This window comes from Amblyomma mixtum, chromosome 3 (genome assembly GCF_055824585.1).
Source record: "Amblyomma mixtum isolate Tamu chromosome 3, ASM5582458v1, whole genome shotgun sequence".
NCBI classification, from domain to species: domain Eukaryota; kingdom Metazoa; phylum Arthropoda; class Arachnida; order Ixodida; family Ixodidae; genus Amblyomma; species Amblyomma mixtum.
In genome coordinates, this window is record NC_143014.1 from 307,436,238 (window position 1) to 307,442,191 (window position 5,954).

At 44.1% G+C, this 5,954-nt stretch overlaps 1 long non-coding RNA gene across 1 annotated transcript; it reads left to right on the top strand.

Annotated features, from left to right (window-relative positions):
* Window positions 1-578: 578 nt before the first annotated feature.
* On the top strand, window positions 579-974 carry LOC149355526 (uncharacterized). Its single transcript, XR_016291536.1, has 3 exons — window positions 579-688; window positions 746-798; window positions 914-974. It is a non-coding gene; the product is annotated as an uncharacterized LOC149355526 (long non-coding RNA).
* Window positions 975-5,954: the final 4,980 nt, after the last annotated feature.

Below are 5,954 nucleotides of genomic sequence, written 5' to 3' on the forward strand. Positions count from 1 at the left end.
GCACAAATGGCTACACATGAGGTTCTGAGAAGCTCGTTTCTTCAGACATTATCAAAAGATGACATTGTTTTCTATACAGGTTTACCTTGTCCAGCTTTCAGTAGGCTGAATAAAGTCGTTAGTGCAAGGACAAAAAAGCCAACTTTACTGTCATCAGAGGATCAACTTCTTATGTGCCTTATGAGGCCTCGCGTCGGCCTTTTATACGGTCACTTAGCACGTATTTTTCAAGTGTCAGTTTCAAGTGTCGGAAACTATATTAAATATATGTTGCAGCTCCTTAGCCAAATAATGAAAAGGGCAGTTTTTTGGCTCCCCAGGAAGGCAATAAGGAACAGCATGCCAGCATCATTTATCAGGAATTGGCTACGGCAACACAACTTGCATACTGGACTGTACTAGAGTTTCTCTGCAGCGTCCTAAAAAGCTCAGGGCGAGAGCACAAACTTACAGCAGCTACAAAGCACGGAACACAGTCAAGTTTCTTGTCGCGATAGCTCCTAATGGCTGCACTATGTTTGTCTCAAAAGCTTATGTTGGGCTTCTTCGGACAAGTATATAACAAGGGACAGCCATATTGGGAACTACCTTGTGCCCGGAGACGAAATCATGGCAGACCGAGGGTTCACCCTTGATGAGGAAGTTGAAGTTCAGGGGATTCGCCTCAACACACCAGTCTTCACAAAAGGTATGCATTCAGAGGTTGCTTGAACATATGACTCAGACATTTTAAATGGCTTCACAGGGCGGAAGCAGCTGACAGAAAAGGAAGTCACCAAGTCACGACGCATTGCCTCTGTGCGTATACATGTCGAACGTGCAATTAACCGCATAAAAACATACCGGATGCTGAAGCAAGCCCTCCTCATCACCTCGAAGAAGATGATCAGCGACATAATTTTTGTGTGTGCAGGGCTCTGCAATATGAAAGGACACCTCATAAAGCCCCAAAATGAAGCCCTCTAGGCAGAGGTGTTCCTTGAAGCAGGACCCACTCAAGCAGATGCAACGTTAGAGCTCTGGTGGACACTCAACCCTTTTGAGGAGCCTTTGAACGAGCTCCTTGCTGCACTGACGTAAAAAGGGCCTCCCAGTCATCGCACACTATAGATGAATATGACATAAGCATGCCTGACTAGGCATTTTAATAAAGATGTGTGTTCCCTTTCTCTCTGCGTCAGATTTATTATTAATTTCATAACTTGTGGAATACCTATTCCATGCAGTATTTATGCTAGCCACAATAGGTCTTTGGTCCTAGAGCCAGACTTGAACAACAGTTTAGCAAATGTATCTTGTGAGCAGGCTGTTCTCTGCCTTTTTCGGGAATACACTTATTCTCCCTGACAAATCTGTACCCTGGAGTGAGGCCTGCAACACTCGACATGCTTTGTATGAAACCATCCCCTCAAACTTTTTGAAAGCATGCTGCAAGCAGGAATCCCCTCATGGAGAGCTGTCATTAAATTTGCCCCTTGCTACATGTGAAACCAACAAATTTTTTTATACTGCTGTGGTTGATGCATTGCCAGTGCTTCTTACCCCACCCACTTCTGACATTTTGATTGCATGAGGGCAACGAAGTTGAAGAACACAGTAGCCATACCGCAACAGAAGGCTTCAGCTGCTGCTACAAAATTTACTGCATTGTATATAATCTAGCAAATGAGATTTTCAGCAAAGGTAAAAAACAATTACAAAAAATTATATAAACAACTTATCTAGCGCTAAGAAAGTCCATGTAAGCAAGGACTTGACTGCCAAGTAGGTACACAATACTAGATGGTGGAGTGCTATTTAAAGCCACTGTTCAGGGAACACATACGAAAACAAAACAGTTCAGGCTATGTCAGAACAGCTGTAATCCTGCCAAGGAGCAATGGTTACAAGTAAGTAAAGGACAAAATGACTTGCACAATGCTGAAAGTTGGTGCCGTGCATATTTTCAACGCTCAAAATGGAGAGACAAGCAAAATACATAATTTCCATGAAGCAGTGTTATAGAACGTGAGTCGCACGACAGCCAAATTGTTACTTCAGAGACTATAGAATAAAGTAAAACGATATGCCACACATGAGATACCCTGCGATTTATTGACAGGTGGCATACAATGTTTTATGAAGAGCAAAAACAAGGGTATAAATTTCAGTGGGATACACGCATTCCTTTAGTCTAAACTGTTATCCGTGTTCTTTCCCACCAATAGCCTACAAAACTATCCAAATTACAGCCATTGCAGAACAAATAGATTAGCTAATGATGCCTGATGATTTATATGCTGCACTACCCGCAGCTACCGTACCCAAGTAACCTTCTTAGTCTCGGCATAAGTGCACATTAAAGAACCACAAGAGCCTTCCCCTATAGTGCCCTTCAGTCTGTTCTTTCTTTTCTTCCCTTTGTGCAGGTGCAGACCGCACGCATGCGTACAGTGAGACAGATATTGTGCCTTTCCCAAAAACTAATTATTATTTGATAGATTTCTGTCTGCCGTGGTGGCTCAGTGGTTATGGTGCTTGGCTGCTGACCCGAAAGACGCGGGTTCGATTCCGGCCGCGGCGGTCGAATTTCTATGGAGGTGAAATTCTAGAGACCCGTGTGCTGTGCGATGTCACTGCACGTTAAAGAACCCCAGGTGGTCGAAATTTCTGGAGCCCTTCTCTACGCCGTCCCTCATAGCCGGAGTTGCTTTGGGAGGTTAAACTCCCATAGACCGTAAACCAAACCTATCTGATAGATTTCGTACGCTGCTACTCAAAATTTGAAATTGGCTGTCAAATCTGCTCTCATCTAGCAGTAATTTCTTCCTTATGGTCTGGACCTACACACTTCTTATGGGAGCCTTGTTTTGTTATTTTCAAAATATATGCAACAGAATGTTTCACATTAAGCAAATTTGGCTATACCTCTCAACTGTATCTAATTCATCGCGAACATTGAAGTCCGAAAGACGGGGAAGTATCTCAGAAAAGTACAATTTCTTCAGGCGTGGGAAACTGCTCTCAATGTACCCCGCATCGAAAGGCACAAAGACAATTACATCACTTTGCGCGCTCCAAACATAAAAGAAGCATTTCTCAGTTTTCGTGCACAGCATCTGTATCTGTACTTGAATATAATAGCCATTTGGGCCATTTTCTGCGAGCAAAAGCCTGCCTGCTTTGTCCCTCCGGACATCATATTTGCCACCATTAATAAGTGGCATGCAATGAAGCACATACCGGCACTAAATTTCAACTATGGAATTTTCTCCTTCAATTACTTTATCAGGTGAAGCAGAGAGACATGGGAAGTCAGTATTTATGACTGTTCCTGTTTTCTTGACATGTAACTGTTTTTGTAACAAACTGTTTAAAAGCGACTGGTTCCATCTTTTTTCCGTGCTTTGTCGCTGCATTCCCCATGAATGTTGGGAGCAGCATCCTGCCAGCTGCTTTCCCACAACTTATTGAGTCTTTTTTTGGTATTTTGCTCACGTTTGAGGCGGTCAAACGCAGCTTGCGTGAGAAGTGCCTCAGTGGGCTAGCTTGGCTGACAGTCTCAAGCTCCGGAGCACTGGCTGCGAGAGGCGACAGATCCACTGGTTTATCATAAAAGAGTTTGCACTGCATGCAGCTGTTGTCAGAGTGGTCACCATGAGTGGTTTTCGCAGGCACAGGCGGAGTCTTCAGTTGCCTCTCTGGTGCATGAAGAGACTCGATCGTCGAGTATTGTGCCTGCATAAAAACTATAACATTGGCAATGTCATTTGAGCAGGCCCTTGGTTTCCCGCTGCTCCGGCATCTAGATGCCACTTTGGCTGCCACTGATATGGCGGATATCGGAGGAAAAGATATGCTTTGGTTGGTGCAGTGGAAACAACCAAGCGTAGACTGATGTTGCGAAGAGAAATCTCTATGAAGACTAAGAAGACTGTAGGGCCTCTTCCAAACAGGCTAGGACACTTAGGGAAATTTTTTTCTTCTTAAAAACTGCCAGATACAAAGGGAAAGCCACGTATCCAAATCCATAGCAGCTGGCACTGCATTATCGGTGTTTCAGTAACTAAATGCTAGTGACAGTAATAGCAATGAGTGCCTAGCTTCGGTCTGAAAACTAGCAGAAAAAAGGGCTAGATCCAGCAGCGCTCCAATTTTGAAAGTATTTGGGTTACGCTACACTAATCTGAAGTAAACACCATTTCAACCTTTCTGTCATACTGATGCATGGCAAAAACTGAGGATGCAAATATTTTTCTTGTTTTCTTTCATGAACATAATCAAATATTAAGACATTTTCTGACGCACCTGGAAGGGTGAAAAGATCAGCATATGGTGGCTCTTCGTGCATTTTTTAAATTTATTCCTGCGTCATAGGTAGAAACCGTGGCTTGGGGCGTTTTCTTGGAGAGCCATCCACAGTTCCCTTCTGCAGCTTCAACTCAATGTCTCGAGCATGGCAGGCTCCACATTGCGCTTAGTGCCACTACTCCACAGCGCAGCTTTGTCTGTGCATGAAGTGCCTGTTAGCCCTTGGGAAACAGCAATCTGCACTTTCCAAAGCAGGGCGCCTACATGGCTTCATGTTTTGCCGTTGCCAACCATACATGAGCACCCTGCAGTTACCACTTCTCCCATGCGTTTAACACATGCCCAGGCATTTCTTGGAGCAGCATTTACGGACTGCGATGGGCACACTGCTGCCTTCATATAACAAAAATCTGCAGATATTTTGTGGATTAATACTTTTCCTACAGATCCACTCTGCACATAATTGTGGACTCCAGTGACCTGCAATTCCTCATTGCCTGCAGGTCACAGGCTTTGGAGTCAAGCAGGAAGAACACAGTATCTGGGCTGGAGATGGAGGGCCATTCCCGGGTGTCGTCTATCCAGGTTGTAATTCCTTCGAGATGTTCATATGTGCAGTTGTCTGAAAGTAAGATATAGAAAAAAAAATAAATCATTAATGCCTATGGCTTTTTGAGTACACCTGGCCACAAAATTCTAGCGAGTAACGTTACAAAATTTGCTCAAACCTCATAAATCTTGCACTGCTACTTTTGCAATATTGCATCCATTTACAGAATAATGCTGCTGATTTATTACCACAGTATGAATGCCCTTGCCTAGCGATTTCATACTTCATTTGCCAATACAAAAATTCTACGCTTGTGCACAAAATCTACATTTGTACTTCTGGCATTACTTCTTTTGGTCTAATGGTAGAAGAAAAAGAAAAAAAGCAAGCTAGGCAGCAAGCCGTATTTAACAATGCAAGAGCGGGGGCTAGTTGGTGCTTCATACTGATCAATTCGCGCTACAAGGGACAGACACACGGAAACACAAACGGACGAAGCGCATACTTTCAACTAGTTTAATTGACGGAAACGTGTCGCTTTTATACAGAGTTGGATGGCACAAATGATCTACAAACCAGATAAGTTGAAAGTATGCGCTTCGTCCGTTTGTGTTTCCGTGTGTATGTCCCTTGTAGCGCGAATTGATCAGTAAGCCGTATTTGGCGATAAGTACCAAGGATACTCAGTGCATGCATACCACGAGCGTTACAGACCACACTAACAATCAGGCGCGCGCCTCTGACTATGGCTGACAGCCGCAACACGTTACAAAATGGATAGATTTTGCAGTCCAAGCAGTCCGTAATCAATATACCCCGTGTCTTCGAGAGAGAAACGTTTCGAAAACACGAAATTAAAACAAAAAAAAAGAGAACTGCTAGCAAGGAAATAAAGTGAAAACAGTCCGAAAACAACAGGAGAAGCACCAAGCTATAGGTCTCTTCGATGTGGCTGCACTTAGTTCAAGGGGTGCAGCACCGTCGTCCTCGTTTTACCGGTGCCGCGCGCGCCCTCTGCACTTTTCTCCTCGTTTTGTCAAGGCGCAAGCCTGGTTCTGCACGAGTCCTTCGCCGCCTCGCGCTCGGTCCGAAGGCAGTGCTGGAAGTAGTTAGC